Raw genomic sequence first — 21,471 nt, forward strand, 5'->3', positions numbered from 1 at the left:
CAACAGAACCAGCCCAATCCGCATTAATATAAGCTTCAATTTCAATTTTATTGTTTTTTCTGAATAGAATTCCCTTTCCTGAGCAAGTCTTCAAGTACCTGAGAATCCTTTCAACTGCTTTCATATGAGGAGACTTTGGAGAGTGCATGAACTGACTGAACATGCACAACATAAGCAATATCTGGTCGAGTGAGAGATAAATATATCAGCTTCCCTACCAATTTTTGGTATCTCTCTCTATCACAGTAGTCCTCTCCTACTGATTCCTGTAGGCCATGATTCTGTTCTATTGGAGTATCTGCTGGTCTGCACCCTATCATGCCTGTCTCCTCTAGGAGGTCAAGAACATACTTCCGCTGACATATGTAGATCCCCTCTCTTGACCTAGCAACTTCAATCCCAAGAAAATATCTCAAATGACCCAAGTCTTTGATCTCAAATTCAGAAGCTAAAAACTCCTTCAGTCTTTTGATCTCTTCCAAGTCATTCCCGGTAATCACCATATCATCCACATAAACAATGAGTGTTGTAAGTTTGCTATCCTGTCTCCTTATGAACAAGGTATGGTCTGCACCACTCTGAGTGTACTCCACTTTCTTCATAGCCCCACAAAGCCTCTCAAACCATGCACGAGGAGACTGCTTTAAACCATATAATGCTTTCCTTAGTTTACACACCTTTCTATCAGTCATAGCCTGGTGGAAGTTCCATAAATACCTCTTCATGAAGGTCACCATTTAGGAAGGCATTCGTCACATCTAGCTGATGAAGTTCCCATGAAAAATTTGCTGCCAATGACAATAGGACCCGAATTGTGTTGAGCTTTGCTACTGGGGCAAAGGTTTCTTTGTAGTCAATCCCTTCTTTTTGAGTAAACCCCTTTGCCATAAGCCTGGCCTTGTACCTCTCAATGGACCCGTCCTCCCTATGCTTTACAGTAAACACCCACTTGCACCCAACAGTGCTCTTCCCCTCTGGCAGATCCACTAATTCCCAAGTTCTTGCTTTCATTAGGGCTTTCATCTCTTCATTCATAGCTTCTTTCCACCTTGGGTCAGACACGGCCTCTGAGTACCTAGAAGGAACATGAATAGAGGAAAGAGCAGACACAAAGGAGTGATAGACTGGAGATAAATGTGAGTAAGAAACAAAATCAGCAATGGGATGCCGAGTGGTGCAAGAATGGATAGGCTTACGAAGAGCAATAGGAAGATCCAAATCAGAAGTATGTGTGTTGGAATTACCTTGGATGGCAAAGACAGATTGATCCGAGTCCAACTGGTTGCTGTCATGAGTTTGAGGGCCCTTTTTCCTTTTGTTGTAGGTGATTCGTATTTCTTTTTGTTCCCTACTGGAGCCTTCAGGGATATCTACAGTATCAGGAGAGGTAACCGGCACAGTGAGAGCCTCACTAGATTGACCTGGGATGCCACAACTAGGAGATGGAAGGCCCGAGGCAGATAGGGGAACAAAAAAGGAGGGAGAATGAGAATCCTCTTCCATCCCACAAGTCTCCCCCTGAAGAGGATTCTGAGAAGACTGAAAATAGGGTTGAGACTCAAAAAAGACCACATCTCTGGTGACATACTTTCTCTTGGAGACAGGATCATAACACTTGTAACCTTTTTGTGTAGGAGAATACCCCAAAAATATTCCTTTCGTAGCCCTAGGATTCAACTTGGACTTCTTTGGATCCTTCACATGTATAAAACATAAACAACCAAAGACCCGTGGAGGAAGAGGAAAGTCAGGAAGAGTAGGACACAGAACAGAGAAAGGGGTTTTCATACCCAACACCTTAGATGACATCCGATTTATCAGATATGATGTAGTAAGTACAGCTTGAGACCAGTATTGCTTGGGAACCTTATGCTGGAACAGTAAGGCTCGAGCTGTCTCCAATAGATGTCTATTCTTGCGCTCAGCAACCCCACAGGATGATTGATGCAACATGCCAGCATCTTCCATGAATAAGTTCAAGGATTTTTCAAAATATTCAGCAGCATTATCTGACCAGAATTGCTTAATCCTCTTATCAAATTGTGTTTCAATCATTTTGCAAAATGCCATAGTTATCCGTGGCACTTCATCTCTTCCTTTTAACAGGTAGATCCATGTGCATCGAGAGTAGTGGTCAATAAAACTGATAAAGTAACGAAAGCCATCAATAGAAACAATAGGTGAAGGGCCCCAAACATCAAAATGAACCAAATCAAAAGGAGCTCGAATTTCATTGCTGCAAATTGGATAAACAATTCTACATTGTTTTGACATTTGACATACTTCACAGACTAAACTCTGACTTGAAATGCCCTTAAACAATTCGGGGAACAACATTTCTAATGAAGAGAAAGGTAAATGACCTAGCCTAGTATGCCACAGATGCAACCTAGCTATTGACTCCACACTCTCCGGACTACTAGCAGCAGATGCTTGTAAGGATGAACCGATGTCTGCATCAAAATAATAGAGGCCTCCATACTCATGACTGCTCCCAATCATTCTCCTCGTCAATCTGTCCTGAAAGACACAATGAGTAGGAACAAAGGTTATACTATAGTTCAATTTTTTGGTAAGTTTTGAAACAGACAAAAGATTTGAGGTGAGACTGGGAACATGTAGAACTGATTTAAGAGAGAGGTCCTTGCTTAGGTCAACCACCCCTTTTCCAGAGATGGTGGAGAAAGACCCGTCAGCAACTCTCATCTTATCTTGACCAGACAACAATTGATATGAAGAGAATAAGGAGGACATATGTGTCATGTGGTCAGTTGCACCGGAATCAATAACCCAAGAAGTAGAGTCAATAGAACTAGTTGCACTAAAGGCGGAGACTATACCTGATCTGGCAAGAGAGGTGGAAGTAAAAGAATTACTCCTTAGACGGGCTAAAGCCCAGCTAAGGACCTCTACCTCACTAGCAGTGAAGCCCAAGGCACCGGCTCCAGAGGAATCGGCAACTTGCCCCATGGGAGAAGAAGCCACTGTTGGAATACTCTGTGAGTTGTCACCATTGTTACTAGTGACAAGGTTCCCACTTGCTGCATGACCCTTCTGTTGCTTCTTGTCCTTTCTCAATGCAGCTGGCTTTAGGTGAGGATACAGGACCCAACACTTTTCTTTTACATGTCTCTCACCCCCACAATGAGTGCACTTAAGATGCTTCTTGTCTGGATGTCTGTTTCCCTTAGTGGAAATCAGGGCTGAATGTTCACCAAATTGTTTGGCTGGTTGAATCTGAGAGTCAACTTGCATCTCCTTTCTCATGACTTCTTCATTCCTTACCAGATAATAAACATGATGTGACTCGGGCAGTTCATCTCTTCCTAGAATTTGTGACCTTATGCCCTCATACACTGGGTCCAGGCCAGCCAAGAACTTAAAGGCTCTGCTCTCTTCAATTTGCTTATCATGTCTCTCCTTGTCCCTGGCATTTTCCCAGTCCAAAATCAAGTGATGGTCAAGTTCTTCCCAAAGTCCTTCCAGGGTTGCAAAATATGTTGCAACTGTCATATCCCCTTGCCTTAAGGCAGCAATGTCTTGATTCAATCTGTAAATTCTAGCATTATTTTTCTTCTGTCCATAGGTTTTGGACACTTTTTCCCAAATCTTGGCTGCTGTGGGAAAGTGTTGAACAATCCTGGCAACTTGTGGAGTCATAGAGGCAAGCAGCCAGGACATAACTGTGGCATTCTCCTTGCGCCACACTGCATACTCCGCACTGCCAACTTCAGGTTCCTTCTTATTCCCATCTAAGTAGCCTGTGAGATCACAGGAAGTAATAAAAAGCATTGCAGAAACGGACCACTCCCTGAATTTGTATTCATCCAGCAGCACACTTGTAACCTGCAAGCTGTGCAGATTCGGGTTTTCCAGATTTGAAGACCTCCCACCAGGTCTGATATCCCTAGAAGAGACCTCTCCGGATATTGAAGACATCTTGGCTGCAGACTTTGTGTAGATAACACTGTTTCAGACTAGCCGAAGTGTTCACAGTGCTGAAAAAAAGACTAGTTGCAGTATTGAAGAAGGTTCTGACAGCTCGCAACACTGATTCAGACTTGCCGAGACTGTCACAGTTCTGAAGTAGTTTAGTTACAGCAGCAAATAAGGTGTTCTGTGAGCTGGTAACCGACCTGAAGCTGAGAGCTCTCCACCACTGCACTATGCAGACTTCTCTTGGGCTTCGATTACTGCAACTGTAGAGAGTGTTCTCCTGCAGCCGAATACTAGGACTGCTGAAATCAGTCCTCAATCTAGGTCTGTCCTATACAGACCTCTCTTAGCAGCCGAATGGCTACACACTGCTAGAAACAGTCTACTAGGACATCAACTTCTGGGTCTTACTTCCCTTGCGCCCTACAACCAAGGGAAACTGTTTTGAAATGGTAGAATACTGATATGTTTCATTCTATTGCCAATTGGCATATTTATACAGTAAGCTGCTGCAATAAATAGAAAGAAAGAAAAATAGAAAGAAAGAAAAATAGAAAGAAAAGAAAATAGAAAGAAGAAAAAATAGAAAGAAGAGAAAATAGAAAGTACAAAAATAGAAAGAAAGAAATAGAAAGAAAAACTTTCTAAATCAATCCTTCCACAATCCTAGGAATATATACAATTCTATTTTCAGATCTGAACCAGTAACCCCACGTTTTCCAACACTCCCCCTCAAGCTAGTGAATAGAGATCCTCCATTCCCAGCTTGGCTATAATTCTCCGAAAGTCTGTACTATTGAGCCCTTTAGTAAGTACATCGGCCAATTGTCCTTTTGTAGACACATAGGGAGTGCAAATCAGCTTGCTGTCCAGTTTCTCTTTTATAAAGTGTCGGTCAATTTCGATGTGCTTCGTCCTGTCATGTTGAATAGGATTGTGAGCAATATTGATGGCTGACTTGTTGTCACAATATAGTTTCATAGGGTCTTCTCGTGGAATCTTCAGGTCTTCTAAAATTATCTTCAACCAGAGTAATTCACACACTCCTTGTGCCATAGCCCTGAATTCTGCCTCTGCACTTGACCGAGCCACTACATTTTGCTTCTTACTCCTCCAAGTGACTAAGTTTCCTCCTAAGAAGGTACAGTAACCAGAAGTGGACCGTCTATCTACTGGAGATCTTGCATAATCGGCATCTGTATATGCTTCAAGAGCCAGTCCTCCATTTTTTCTGAATAAAATTCCTTTTCCTGGATTGGCTTTCAAATAGTGCAGAATTCGATGAGCAGCCTGCAGATGAACTTCTTTAGGATTATGCATAAACTGACTTATTACACTTACAGCATATGCAATATCCAGTCGTGTATGTGCAAGATAAATGAGTTTTCCAACTAGTCTTTGGAACATCTCCTTGTCTACACTTGCATTCTCGTTGGCTTCTCCAAGTTTATGATTGGGATCTATAGGCGTGGAAGCTGGTTTACATGCCATATTTCCTGTTTCTCTCAAAAGATCAACAACATACTTTTGTTGAGAGATAAAGATGCCTTGTTTAGAATGTGCAACTTCAATTCCGAGAAAATACTTTAGTCTCCCCAAGTCTTTTATCTCAAATTCTCTGGCAAAGCAGTTTTTCAATGCTTCCTTCTCCTTTTTATCATTCCCAGTAACGATTATATCATCCACATAGACTAATAGTGCAATAACTCCCCCTGAGGCTGTGTGTTTGATAAACAATGTGTGGTCACCTTGACTTTGCTTGTAACCTGTACTCAGCATTACCTTCGTAAACCTTCCAAACCATGCTCTTGGAGATTGTTTGAGACCGTATAGTGCTTTCTTCAACCGACAAACTTTGTTCCCTTTAATGCCTTCTCCAAAACCCGGTGGAATGTCCATGTATATCTCCTCTTCTAGATCACCATGGAGAAATGCATTTTTTACATCAAACTGTTGCAAATCCCAATTATAGTTAGCAGCCAACGACAGTAACACCCTTACTGTATTCATTTTAGCTACTGGGGCAAAAGTCTCTTGATAATCTACCCCATAAGTTTGTGTATATCCCTTGGCTACCAGGCATGCTTTGTACATTTCTAATGACCCATCAAATTTGTACTTAATTGTGAACACCCATTTACAACCTACCGTCTTCTTGTTTCTTGGTAGATCCACAACTTCCCATGTGTTATTTTTTTCTAATGCCTCCATTTCCACTCTCATGGCTTTTCTCCACTCCTTATTAGAAAGTGCCTCGGCTAGAGTTTTAGGAATTGGAATGGTGTTAAGGCTGGCTAGAAAACTTTTATGGGATTTAGAGAATCTTTGGAATGATACATATTTGGCTAAAGGGTACAATGGGCGTTTGGTGCATTCTCTGGTTCCTTTTCTCAGTGCAATAGGTAGGTCATACTCATACTCAGACTGTGAAGGTGTAGGTTCAGGTTCTGAGCATCCCTCAGTTCTAGGATTAGGAGTTGAATCTTGGACTTGCACAGGTTGAGGATCTGGATTTTTCCTCCTAGAGTAAACTTGCATATATCTCACATTATCATGCACATCATTCGTGGGGTTAACAGTGTCCGAATTTGGTTCAATGGTCGGGTTGTTTGACTCTTGTTGAGACTCGGGAATGTGGGCTCAAAGGAATGTGACTCAGAGGGATGTGATTCTTGATGATTGAATGTCTGTGAGGAGGGTAATACATCTAGGGAGAGTAGATCCGAGGCCTTATCTTCCATTAATGAGGGCTCCCTCTGAAGATAAGGTTGAGTGAAAAAAGATTTTCCTTCCTCAAATGTGACATCGATGGAGGTGTAGAATTTTCTGGTGGCTGGATGATAACATTTATAACCTTTCTGAGTTGGGGAATATCCCAAGAAGACACACCTGATTGCTCGTGGGTCTAATTTTCCCTTATTATGAACAAAGGCAGTGCAGCCAAAAATTCTTGGTGTGAGATTATTTGAGGCTCGAATATTAGGGTAAAATTGAGAAATGACTTGTATTGGGCTTCGGTTGTCAAGAACTTTAGATGGTAGTCTATTTATGGTGTAGGCAGCAGTAAGGACAGCTTCCCCCCAATATTGTTTTGGCACCTGATTTTGAAAGAGAAAGGCTCGGGTGGTTTGCAAAAGATGGCCATTTTTTCTCTCAGCTACCCCATTCTGTTGGGGAGTGTTAACACAGGAGGATTCATGCACAATGCCTTCTTTCTGAAAAAATGGGGACAAATTCTGATTAAAATAATCTGTAGCATTATCAGATCGAAACCTTTTAATTCTCACACCAAACTGAGTTTGAACCATGTTATGAAAGTTGGGAAGAATCGTACCCACATCAGATTTAGACTTAAGAAGAAAAATCCATGTGACCCTAGTGCAATCATCAATAAAGGTGACGAACCATCTGGAACCAGTAATGTTGGGAATTTGAGAAGGGCCCCATATATCCGAATGAATCAAATAAAAAGGAGTTGAAGATCTTTTATTGCTGATTGGGAAAGAAACCCTTTTGTGCTTAGCAAGTTCACAAACATCACAATGAAAGGTTTCAACATCAATTCCTTTAAACAAGGAAGAAAGCATTGTTTTTAAAATAGGAAATGAAGGATGACCAAAACGGAAATGATGACGCCAAATTAAATCTTTATTGGAGGTAGATAAGAATGACTCGTGTGTGACATGCATAACAGTGTGAGATGATTTGTTGGTTGCTTCAAGGTAGTAGAGTCCATCTCTTTCCTTAGCAAGTCCAATCTTCTTCCCCGAAACCTGGTCCTGAAATACGCAGTAAGAAGGGAAGAACACAACATTGCAGTTCACATCCTGGGTGAGTTTATGTATAGAGATAAGGCTAGTGGATAGCTTAGGAACATGAAGCATATTTTTAAGTAATAGGGATGGAGTAATTTGAATATTCCCAATCCCTGCCACTGTGGTGAAAGAACCATTAGCAACAGAATTTTTTCTATTACTAGGACAGGTTGTATAGGTGAGAAAATGTAGTGAAGAGGGTGTCATGTGGTCAGTAGCTCCAGAATCAAGAATCCATGGAAAAACACTAGCCGAGGCATGTAATCCTAGAGATAAAGACTCACCTGAGAGAGCGAGGTAGAACCACTTCCTGGTTTCAAGGATTTCAGGAAGCACCTTAGCCTTTCAATTTCTTCATCATTAAATGGTCCCTGACTTGAGTGTTCTTGCTGCGGGGTTGTGGAGACATTATGGGCCTGTTGAACTCCTTTTGAAACTCCTCGATTTCCCCATTCCTTGCTGGATGTGGGAGGTTTCCCATGAAGTTTCCAGCACCGATCTTTCATGTGTCTGGGCTTCTTGCAATAGGTTCAGCAGAGGTTATCGTTAGAGTCACGGGTGGTTGTGTCACGAGCCAAGTTGTGATTGTTCTCACCCTTTGAACCACTGTAACTTCCTCCCCTTGCCACCATGGCTGAGCCTTCGGGATCTTTAGGCTCAAGCATGATTCCACGACGGATTTCCTCAGCTCTGACAAGGGCTATGACTTCATTCAATGGAGGCACTTCTTCTTTGCCAAGAATTTGTATTCGGACCTGATCAAATTCAGCATTCAATCCAACCAAAAAATCATACACCCTATCTCTTTCAATAAAATTCTTCAAGATCACAGCATCATCTGCGCACTTTGTCTCAAGAACCCGATAATGATCAAGCTCATGCCATAAATTTTGCAGCAGATTTGCATACTCTGTAATACTCCTGCTCCCTTGTTTGGCCGCCACAGTCTTCACTTTGGCCTCATAGACATGAGCAGCGTCATGGGCTTTGGAATAGGTTTGTCGGACAGCATCCCAAATAGCCTTTGTAGAGGGAAGAAACATACAAGTATCACTGATCTCGGGTGTCATTGAACTCCACAACCATGACATAATCATGGAGTCCTCTTCGTCCCAAGCATCAAAATTTGGCTCGTCTAACTTTGGTCCTGTTCCAAGAAGGTGACTAATTTTTCCTTTTTCCTTCAAATAGGTACGCACTAGTTGTGACCACTTCAAGTAATTCTGGCCATTCAGTCTATATGTTGCCTGAATATTCTGCAAATCACCAGTGTGAGGATGAGAATTTGTTGCTCCTTCATTGGTTTGGACGGGAGCACTTGTTGCAGTCATGTCGGACATTGTTAATGGAGGAAAAATAAGGCCGGCAGGAAAGGAGAATAAAGGAACACTTCTGGTTACAGATCAACACTGAAGGCCAGAAGAGAAAAACACAAAAAACTGGCAATGAAGGCCGAAAAAAATCTCAAGGTTGACAAACCTAGAGCTCTGATACCATGTTTTGAAATGGTAGAATACTGATATGTTTCATTCTATTGCCAATTGGCATATTTATACAGTAAGCTGCTGCAATAAATAGAAAGAAAGAAAAATAGAAAGAAAAGAAAATAGAAAGAAGAAAAAATAGAAAGAAGAGAAAATAGAAAGTACAAAAATAGAAAGAAAAACTTTCTAAATCAATCCTTCCACAATCCTAGGAATATATACAATTCTATTTTCAGATTTGAACCAGTAACCCCACGTTTTCCAACAGAAACCCTAGGTTCGAACCTTGTACTGTTCTCCTGCAACCCTAGGGTTTCACCGCAGCAACCAAGATAAAAAAAAAAGAGAGAGAAAGACAGCAAGAGAGGAGATGGCGTTGGCTGTAACCAGGAACTTGCTTAATGCTCTGATACCATGTAAGCTGAAATGTTGTAGTCGAAGTAGTAGAAGAGAGGAGGAGACCAAGAGGTGCTGAGAATGTCGAACTGCATAACCCAGTTGACAGTACTAACATTTATATTAGATTACAGTACAATGTTACAGGAAATGTCTGGAATGCCCCTGATTAGTGATGGGACACCCAGACTACTTAAAACACAAAATAAACTTAGGCCCATTAACACAGGCCCAGTACATAACAACTTAAACACAAATACAGGCTAATAAGAACACTTATCAGCCGAACAATCAATACATAAAACCCTTCAACCTAACAAGTAGGTTGTTGTTGTATCATTTGGTTGGGACTCAGGCCCTGGTCGATCCCCAAAAGGTTGTGCTCTGTGGAGAAATATAGCTTCTATTCTTCTTGATTTCTTGAAGGGCATCAGGTGTCAGGTAAAGATAATCGCTTCAAATTCTGCCATGATCGGTGGTGTGGAACCTGGCTCTACAGGAAAGGTTTCCTTCTCTTTTTGATATTGCACACAATAAGGACGCTGTGGTTGAAGACTGCTTTGATTCTGTGAATGGGGAGGTTGTTTGGGGTCCCACTTTTCGAAGGAACCTCAATGATTGGGAAATCGGCCCACTGACTGAACTGTTAAGTCTTGTTCAAAGCTTTTTGCCTAATCCTCGAACTGATGATGGAAGAATCTGGTCTTGGAGCTCTTCAGACAAGTTTTCCTCTTAGTCCTTCTGCAGCAACTTGGTGTCTTGTGAGGACAGTGATTTCCCTTGGGCTTTGATCTGGAATTCCCATGCCCCATCCAAGGTTGCCTCCCTGGTTTGGACTGTGGTGCTTGGTAAATGCCTTACCACTGATTGGCTGCTCAGAAGGGGGATGCATCTTCCTAATATCTTGGGCCCCTTGTGCAATGAGACTTCTGAATCCTCCATTCACCTTTTTATCCATTGCAGTTTTTCTTCCCAACTGTGGGAAATGGCTTTGTCATGCTTTGGTGTTCAGTCCTGCCTATCTGAATCAGTCCTCCAACTTCTGCAAGGGTGGTTCTAACCCTCAAGGGTTTGAGTGCTAGGGGCAAACTGCTTTAGAGGAGTTTTCCATCTGCCATCCTGTGCCATGTGGGCTCTCTGGAAGGAAAGCAACAGCCAAATCTTTGATAACAATTGTTCTGATGTAGCTTCAGTTAAAAACAAGGTTATAGGCTTTTTATGTTCCTGGGTAAGTGTACAAAGGGCTTTCAAGGGTGTCCAGCTTTTTTCATTTTTGCATTGAATCTTTTTGTAAATTCCCAATGTACAGGCTCTCATCGTACATGGGCTGTTGTTATTGGTTTTTACTCATATCTCATTACAATACAATACTTTACCTGTTCCGAAAAAAAGAGACATGCCTTTGCCAGGTTATTTGTTTCTTCATTTGATTGATAGCAACATGTTTGTGTTTTATTGGTGGTTGCAAAAATTGTGATTGTGAACTCATGAAAGCCAAATCACCCAGGCATGCAAGGCATGCACTTACTGGGTAATTTGATTTATGCATGACTGGTTTTTTTATAGGCCACAAGTGTGTTTTGGATATGTGAATTTAACGTTCCACATGTTAGGCTACCTTTGTATTTCTTGATATTCTTAGTAAGGTAGTTCATGCATCACTTGGGGTAGCACCAAAAAGCATGCAATCACTAGGTAATTTCGTCTTTCATCTGATTCACTGAATGTCTATCAGTCTATGTTTTATTTGAGGGTTCAAAAAAAGTGTTGTGACCATGTGGACTACAAATCAAATCATCTAGGTATTCACTCACAAGGTGATTTGGTTTAAAATTTGATCATTAGCATGTTTGTGACTTATTGAAGAGTCACAAGAAAGTGTTGTAACCATGCTTTTTGATAGTCTTAGTAAGGTAGTGGATTCTAGAGGTAGTCCCCATTTTATTATATGATAGCGAGTAGTTCATGTATCACTTCAGGTAACACTAAAAAGCATGCAAACACTAGGTAACTTTATCTTTCATTTGATTTACAGGATGTCTATGTTTTATTTGAGGGTTGCAAAAAAGTGTTGTGACCATGTGGACTAATCAAAATCAAATCATATAGGCATTCACTCACAAGGTGATTTGGTTTAAAATTTGATTATTAGCTGTTTGTGACTTTATTGAAGGGTCACAAGAAAGTGTTGTAACCATGTAAACTCATCGAAATCAAATCACACAAGCATGCACTCACTGGGTTATTTGGTTGATAGCATGTTAATGTTTTATTGGAAGACCACAAGAAAGTATTGTGACCATGTGAACACATCACAGCATATGTTAGGGTACCTTGGCATATCATGATTGTCATAGTAAGGTAGTTGACCTTAGAGACATTCTCTATGTTTTCATATGTTAGTGGGTTGTTTTTATATGATTTGAGGTGGGAAAAAGGCATGCACTCATTGAGTGATATGATTTTTCATTTGATTGCTAGCATGTTTATGTTTAATTGTAGTCTTACAAGAAAGTATTGTGAACATGTAAACTGATTGAAACCAAATCACCCAAGCATACACTCATTTAGTGATTTAGTTTTTCTTTTGATTGATAACATGCTTGTTCATTGGAGGGTCAAATGAAAGTGTCCTGGTCGTGTGAATAATAAGGTAGTAGACCATGGAGGCAATTTTTATTTTTTCATATGTTAGTGGGTCAGTGTGTCATTTGGGGTAACAACAGCAAGGATGCACTCACCGGACATGGAAGAGGAGGGTGAATTTCGAGTTTTCTGAGGCTGTGCTGTTGCGGCTATGTAGTTATAATGGTAGTGCCAACAGGCAGTGATTTAGTTTGATAAGATCTTTTACATATTCATTCACATGGCTTAAGAAAGTAAAAGAGTCAAGAGAGGGCCTTGATTTCTCTTCAAAACCTATGGTTCAGTTTCAAGAAACATGATTAGAGTGGGCAAGGTCTTTAAGGGAAGAATCAATTTTTTCTTTAGATTCCCATACTAAGGAATTTTAAATTATTTGAATATTTTAGTTTCAGTCTTGGAAGGTTTACTCCTATTTTTGATACACCTACTTGTCCTTTCTACAGACTAAAACAGGCTCTGAAAGTCTCCCTTAACATGGAGAAACCAAGAGAAGAAAAGAGAAGAGACCTCTACTTGACAAGAATTAGGGGAAAGCCATTTCTTGTGAGGAAAAGCTCTTTGGAAGAAATGGTGTTTCATCATATTTGTAGCTGAAGTATTAAAAGTGTTCTAAAAGGCACGCACGCCTAGCTTGCACCTCGATTGAACCTAGAAGTGCCACTTTCAAAAGGCATGATATAATTTTGCTTTTAAAGTGTTTTTTTTTTTGTATATTCTTATGTTTCACACCTTTGTAGTTGTCTTTAACTTCTAATAACATTTAATGCTCTTGTAATAGTGACAATCTATTTAGAAAGAGAAATAAAGACATTTTAAATGCCTGAAGCCCTAACTGTTGCAGATAGGATTTCAAATAGCAAAGTTTCCATTAAAGAAGCAACAACAATCTAATTGATCATAAGCCATAATTCTAAACCAAAATAAAAAAACCAGCCCCCTTAAATATACGGGCAAAAAATGTGGGCCGGGGGTGTGGGTCTGTTAAGACTCGCCTTAACCAGCATCACTGATCATCACCCCTCTGCCTCGATAAAGATCCCAACCTCCTAAGATTAGAAATGCGAGATATCTAACATGACACTAGCTATCTGATGATGCAACTAGTTGACAACAGACATGTTTGAAAGTTTCATGGACTAAATTGTTGAATGCTTGATGCATCTTGATAGTTGCAAGTTGAAAGGACTAGAAAGATTAGGGGTAAATCAAAAAGGACATGGGTTGAAATAGTAAGAGATGATTTAAATGTTCATAGTTTAACAATGGATATAAAGTTAAACAGAATGCAATGGTGAAATATCGAATTCATGCCAACACCCCATATAGTTGTGATAAGGCTTTGGATGATGATGATGATTGAAGCACCTTGATACAATTCACATCTATAACATGCATATAATTTTCTTTCTTTTTTTTTCTTTCACTGAAATAAAGGTCCATTGAAACAAGGACTTTGCTCTCTCTCTCTCTCTCTCTCTCTCGGCTTCTACTTCTATTCCTCCTCTAAGATTTACTTATTTTATGGTTTTATGAAATTTTAAACTTTGATTTGGCCTTCTTAATGTGTTCATGGATATCAAAGCCAATTTTTATTTATAATATAAATATTTTCATCATTTTTGGTTTAATTTATCAATGCTATTCAACGTCATAATGTTCTATTATATATATATATAAATTTAGATGCAGGTATATCCAATTGGATTCGATATGTTTTCCACAAATCCGGATTTTGTCCTCACACTATTTTCACAACACTTCAAGTTGTGCATTGGGAACATCTTCCCATGAACCCAATGCATGGCTGCGATTGTTATGAGGATGGTGTGAACAAATTTTGTGAGGATTGTATCCAATCTCGTTTTCTGCCCTAGAAATAACTCTACTGATGTAATCGTTGGTCCATTGAGTAGTACGTAAGGATGTTTTTAATAACTGTAGTGATTTGTAAAAAGTTATATATGAACAGAATTAATGTAACTAAAATTGATGTAAGAACACTCTTTTAGCCCGAAAAGTAAAAAAAAAAAACCAAACTTTTGGGTCTAAACCCAACCCAAAGACCAAAAATCCAAAGTCTAATCCATGTAAAATTATGAATTGGATTAGTTTGGGCTCTCGTTGGGCCCATTCAAATTGCTCCTCTAGACCCTAGTGCAGAATATTTTCTGTCCTTCCTGCTAATGAAATTTTAACAGATGTAGTTCTTTGAATGGCACGTCAAAGTTTGGGATATCTGCAACTTTTCATAGTTCGAATATAAAGTGACATTAACGCATCTTAGTAGTTTGGGGTAGGGGAGATCATGGGATGGGTCGGGCCTAATTTAGATATGAGATTTTATATATAATGTGTATAGAAATTATTTTATACATTATGTAATAAAAACATTATATATAATCGCTCTATATAACATTATACGTATCATATTATAATATTTATATATATATATAATAAAATAATTCGCACATGTATGTATAATTAAGTAAGCAAATATGAACCATTTAGCAAACTGGTCTCTTGGACTGTAGCAGCTAAGGGTCTGTAGGTCAGGGTGCTGGGCACCCAGTTGAGGTCTACTAGTCTGTTCGATTTGTAATTGTAGGGCTTTTAGGCCTGGTCTGTAGTCCTTTCACTCGGGCCCTTTGTATTTTATGTGCTATTTAATAAAGTTACCTTACCTTAAAAAAAAAAATGAACATTTTAGCGATGAAATACTGTAATTTGATTAAAAATTATTTGAAAAATGAAGAACGAATCTCTCCGAAAGCTTTCAACCCGAACCGGAAAGAAATTTGCAGATGCGAGCTTGGACCTAGGACTGGGCAAGGCCTAATTACAAAACCTATGTCAAGCCCTGACTTATTGGATGGGCTAAAAATGATCACACCTACTTTGGGTGTTTTGGGATAAGTAGATTGTACTCCCCTTAGAAATCTGAAATTACAGTCACCACCTATTAAGGGTGATTATTTCAGTCTGGTCCAGTCCGGGCCCATATCAGGCCTGCAAATTTTAGGGCTGGGCTTGCGTTTAATACTTCAAGTCCGATCCGGGCTCGACCTGGCCCACATATATTTAAACTTACACACTTTGTGTATTATGTATATATATGTATACAAGATATTTTACATTATATTATATATTTTATATATAAATATTATAATATGACATGTATAATTTATATTATATGTAATATTTTATATTATATAATGTATAAAATAAGTTTATATGCATGTTATGTCATTTAATATAAAATATTATAGATATGTAATGTTTTATATATATGAAAGACATTGGCCCAGAATCAGGCCCGGCCTAGCCCGAGCCCGTATAGACCTGGGCTAGGGCTTATGTTTCAGGCCCGCAACCCTGGGCCGGGCCGGGCCCGGGCCTAAGCTATAATCTTTATCATAAGTGCAAAGCCCGACCTGGCCCATGATCACCCCTACCTCCTAGTCTACTAGTAGCCCCCTATAAACTACATCCTACCTTGTGAATTTGGTATCAATCCACGGTCAGGATTCATTCCACCCCTAGGGTGGAGCTAAGATTTCTAGGGGAGGACTGAACAGTTAAAACTTAAAACCCTAGGTGTTTTTGGAGTTTACCCAATAAATCTATTAGGCCAATTTGCTTTGTGGGATGAGAAGGGAAAATACGAAATACTCTCAAATATTTTTCCTTTCACATGTTTGGTTTGTGGGATGTCATGAGGCCTATAGGAAAAAGGTGGGATTATACATCTCAACTTTTGGGATGTAGAATCCCATTATTTTGGTGGGATGTGGGAAAGGAGAGGGAGCTTGTTAACAGGAAAAAACACCTTCCTTGTAATGCTTTTAAGAGTTAATATTAGATCTATGAGCCATTAATAAATTATTAATTATTTAACAACACAATAATAAAATAATTTAATTATAAGTAACTAATAAATATGAAGGAATATAATAAAATAATAAATAATAAATAATAAACAATATTATTAGTTAATTAATAAATAACAAAAAATAGTTAATAGTTAAGTAATTAAGTATTATCTTATTATTAATTTACTTAAATAGTTAAGTAATAAAAATTTTAGCTAATTAAAAAGAACTAGTAATACAAAATAAAAATTATTAATTAAATCATAATAGATATTAACTAATTATCATTATTCATTCATTAACTAATTAATTATAAAATTAATGAATAAAAATATTTAATAATTAATTAATAATAAAAAGCAACTAATTACCAAATTATTAATAAAAATTAAAATATTAATTAATTATAATAATTAATATCTAATTATTAATGGATAGTAAAATACCAAATAATTAAATGTATTATTTATTAGTTAATAATTAACACAAAAGTAGTTAATTATTAATTAGTTAAGTAATTATACAATAATTTATTAATTACTATATTTATAATTTACGTAATAAATAAATAAATAATAAAAATTTTGAATAATTAAAAATAATTAACGATACAAAACATAAGTTATTAATTAATTCATAGTAAATATTAATTAGTTAATAATTAATTAATTAAGTATTAATAAAAATAGGATAAAATAGAAAAACCTCCCCTGAAGTTTCTAACAATCATAAAAACCTCCCTTTTAGTTTCACTTTAACAAAAACCTCCCTTAGATTTTTAAAGAACTCAACAAAAACCTCCCTTTTGCCATTGATCCAAACGTTTAACACATAAAGTTACAAAATTGTCCCTAACTAATCATCAGGGCATCATTAAAAATAGGGAAAACTCCCGATTAGTACCCTATACCCTGTACTCCCGAACGGTTGGATCATTCGACTCGGGAACCGTTCCCCTGACTGGTTTGTTCTCCAAGTTGGTTTTAAAAACCTTGCTTTTAAAAGTGCTTTCGCAAAAGTACTTTTATAAAAGTACTTTCGTAGAAGTGCTTTTATAAAAGTACTTTCATAAAACTGCTTTTGTAAAAGTGCTTTCATAAAAGTTCTTTCTTAAAAGTGCTTTTGTAAAAGTGCTTATATAGAAGTACTTCCATAAAAGTGCTTTCATAAAAGTGCTTTCGATAAAGTGCTTATATAGAGGTACTTCCATAAAAGTGCTTTTGTAAAAGTGTTTATAAAAGTACTTCCACAAAAGTGCTTTTGTAAAAGTACTTCCATAAAAGTACTTTCGTAAAAGTACTTTCGTAAAAGTGCTTTTATAAAAGTACTTCTATAAAATTTCTTTTGTAAAAGTGATTTCATTAAAGTGCTTTCGAAAAAGTACTTTTCATAAAATTACTTTTACAAAAGTGCTTTTATAAAAGTGTTTTTCAATTTCAATTTTGATCGACCATTTTATTTTGGATTGGCCCAATCCAATAAATATAATGGACTATCCAAATCCAATTTGATAAGGTTTGGATAATATTAGATCCAATCCAAAACTAGTCTATTGACACCCCTACCCACTGCAGATGACCAGCTTTCAACTGCCCACAATGTTGATTGCAGGGATACCAGCTATTGCCCATGTCTTTATGGTTGTAGGTAGCAAAATAAGCAGCAGTAGATTTCTCTTCATCACGCAACATGGAATGAGCATCCGTGTAGTTAACCCAACCAAGTAGTCCTCCTCATCACTCTCAGTCTCAGTGGAACCCACGACCGGCTCAACCGAGGAGTTGAGAGCCAATGGAGATCCACAACATGCAAAGGCGTTGGGGAACTCAAAAGGAAAGAAAGGCCCAGCTTCTGTCTCAAAGGCAAAGCCCTTGTTAGTGTTATTATAGTTGGTCTTATTATCCATGAGTATGTCGTTGTCATTGAGAAACTGAGAAGGAAGTCAGAACTTGTTGTCGTCCAAGTCCTTTGCCATCATAGAAGAATTGAAAGTAGGGCTGATCATTTTTAACCCGGCTCGCATAAGTCCGGCCTGGGCCCTCAGCCCTATAAATTTTAGGGTTGAGCTTGGGCTTAATACTTCAAGTCCGGCCTGGCCCGCATGTATTTAAATTTATACATTTTGTGTATAATGTATACATGTTATTTTACATTATATTATATGTTTTATATATAAATATTATAACATAACATATATAATTTATATTATATGTAATATTTTATATTATATAATGTATAAAATAAGTTTATATGCATGTTATGTCATTTAATATATAGATATGTAATGTTTTATATATGAGTGACATTGGCCCGGAATTAGGCCCAACCCGGCCCGGGCCGGTATAGACCTGGGCTAGGACTTATGTTTTAGGCCTGGAACCCTGGGCTGGGCTAGGCCTGGGCCTAATCTATAGCCCTTATCATAAGTACAAAGCCTGGCCCGGCCCATGATCACCCCTACCTGAAAGGGAGGAGATAGAGATTGAAAATCACGAAAAAGTCGAGATAGGTTTTGATGGCATGAGTGATGGTGGTTGATGTGTCGAAGATTTAGGCGGTGTTTAGAACCATGGGCATTTATTGAATAAATGTTGCCATATAGGCACCACTTCAGCATTTCCCTCATTATGTGGATCCATATGCATAGAGACTTGCAAAAGCAAGCATTGATTTATGTGTGTGCCTACCGTTTGGGGAAGCTTCATTTTAGCACTTCTCCCAACGGGTAGGCGTTTATTCACTATTTTGCTGATGTGGTGCCTAATGGCGCCTAAGTGTCAATAAATGAATTCATTATTGTTTTCCTCGATTTTGTAGACAAATCAAATACAAATGTTTAGTGAATAAACACCTGTGGTTCCAACACATACTTAATAATAACCAAGTTGGATTTGTTGGATTTTGTATGCCTAGGGCCCCACTTCAAAAGAGAGGGAAAAGATACAAGTAAAAGGAAAGGCGTGTGCGTGCGTGCATGCACGCGCACGTGAGAGAGAGAGAGAGAGAGAGTAGGCCAGAGCCGAACCACCACACTCACCATAGAGAATGGAGATGGTAGAAGACAAATAGCTGTGGGCCCGTTTGGCAAGTCTTTTTGAGAAGATCTTCTCGTAGCTCTAACAGTCAATAGACGCATTGAGCTTTTGACATAAGATCTAGGCAGCCCGAAGACCATTTGGTAGATGCACGTTTTTCCGTGCGCTGTTCCAAGTCTTTCCGCGCGAGAATAAAACGTGAAAGACGTGAAAAACTTCATTTGGAGCTTCCCGAAATCAACCCAAAATGGGCTTCGTACGTCTTTTCGGTGCCGCGTCTTTTGGTAGCTAGATCTTTCATGTGCCAAATGGGAATAGACCGATTTTCAGTCTTTCCAGCTTGTAAACAGTTGAAAGACTGCACAAAAAAATGCGCCAAACGATGCATGTGTTAAGGATTCCAAAGTCTTCTAAAGGGGAGGGGATAGTTTGGACTTTGGATTTCGAAAAAAAAGATGAGACTTGAAAGAGAGAGAAGGGAGAGTTAATTATGTTTTAGTTGTAGTTTTAGCTTAAACAATTTAACTCTAACAAAGCATAAAAGAGAGATTAATCGAATAAAGGTAATTTTGGCATTTTAAAATAGTTTTAGTGATGCCCTGACAATTAGTTAGGGGCAATTTCGTAACTTTATGCGTTTATCATTTGAGTCAGTGATAAAAGGGAGGTAAGAGGTTGAGACTAAAGGAGAGATTTTTATGATTGTTAAAAACTTTAGGGAAGGTTTTTGTATCGTACCCTATAAATAATAAAAACGATTACTAAATACCTAATTAATTAATTAATAATGTTATTGAGGTTGGTTTTCCCATTATTTTCGCTTTTGAGGTTGGTACCCTATAAAATAAGATTTTCACCCTTTTTTTTCGAGCTTGCATCCTGTGAACCCATGGGTTCATGGGAAGCGTGGACCCTCCAATAAGTGGCATACACGTCACATCATTAGTATTAATTAATAACAAACTATTGGGGTTTTGCCGTTGGCATTCATTTGGTTGGTTGAACCGGCCACTATCAGACAAAAAAGCCAAAACCCCTTCTTTCTCTTTGGTTGGCTGGTTGAAGCTTCTAAGACAATTTTGAATTTTCCCTTCCCTTTCACATTCGGATTCACCTCCCACAGTCCCACCCTCTCTCATCCGAACCTTATCCCATTACCAGATCACCGGCGACTAACATCAACCGACATCCGATGGCAAGAAATCAACCGACGATTGATGATAAATTCCTTTAATTTCTTCTTCTTCTTCTTTCTCTTTCCTCCTCCTCTTCTTCTTCTGTTCTCATTATTCTTTTTTATTTTTATGTTCTCTCAGTGATCACGTTGGGCTTTGTGTTTTATGTGCTCTCCATGATCACGTTGAGCACTGTTTGGCATCCATCATTTGCTCACCCTCAAAATTAGTGGAGAATTCAAGTTGTATCCTCTTCAATTTTTCCTGAGATTGCATTTTCTCTTTATTCCCCACTGGGCTTTAAGCCAGCTTTAGCTCGATATTCTTCACCTGGAGTATTATGAACATGACCATTAACTTCAATTTTAGGTGATGAGTGTTTCATAGGAGTTTGTTCTTGCTCAAGAGGCCTACATTCTATTCTTTGCAAGGAAGGGTTCACCCTGGTTTTCAAGTTTAATGGAAACACTGAAGTCATGCATGGACACAAACAGTCCTACCTCCCCAAAGTCTGTTCTAGATGACTAGATGTAGAGAGGTTGTGTATTCCACTTCTTCTCAAGGAAAATAATTGTGGAGAGGCCAATGAAAATGGTTTGCACAAATGATCCCATTCCACTTCCTCTCAAGGAAAACAATGAAATTGATTTGCACAAATTATTAGAATCATGGTGGTAACTGATGGCATTTCTTAGAGTGTGGCATGACTAAGTTGAAACTGTGAGAAAGAAGATACAAGATTGATCTACCCTGATTAATTAACAAAGGGATGGTTTAAAAGCTCCAAAATTTCTTGAAGGAAGTCTATGTTGATGATCACATTTGCAAGTTTGCAACATAACACTAAATTCTGGGCCGTTTTTGTTGTGTGCAATCTCATCTAGTAATTCACAAGGCAAAACAAGTTTAGAGCAAATCTACGAGAATGGGAAATTGGGATCTGATTCCTAAGCCTTCGGCTTACAAAGTAAAAGTGCACAGAATACTCTGATAAAATAGGATAACAGAACACTGTAACATTATTCCCAATGCCCATGTTTGTTTATCAGATAAATTTAGAATTATCAGAATGCATCCACCACAAAGACGGTATAGGAATTGTTCAGCGACCCTTG

At 38.5% G+C, this 21,471-nt stretch overlaps 1 protein-coding gene across 1 annotated transcript in view; it reads left to right on the plus strand.

The window, feature by feature from the left end:
• Positions 1-13,102, plus strand: part of EMB1270 (Pentatricopeptide repeat (PPR) superfamily protein) — a 47,464-nt gene extending 34,362 nt beyond the window's left edge. The window contains exon 6 of the mRNA XM_010268102.3: positions 12,721-13,102. The gene's annotated coding sequence lies outside the window, so the exon portion shown is untranslated. The remainder of the gene's footprint in view (positions 1-12,720) is intronic.
• The last annotated feature ends 8,369 nt before the right edge of the window (positions 13,103-21,471 follow it).

Source organism: Nelumbo nucifera, chromosome 3 (genome assembly GCF_055504915.1).
Source record: "Nelumbo nucifera cultivar China Antique chromosome 3, China Antique-T2T, whole genome shotgun sequence".
NCBI classification, from domain to species: domain Eukaryota; kingdom Viridiplantae; phylum Streptophyta; class Magnoliopsida; order Proteales; family Nelumbonaceae; genus Nelumbo; species Nelumbo nucifera.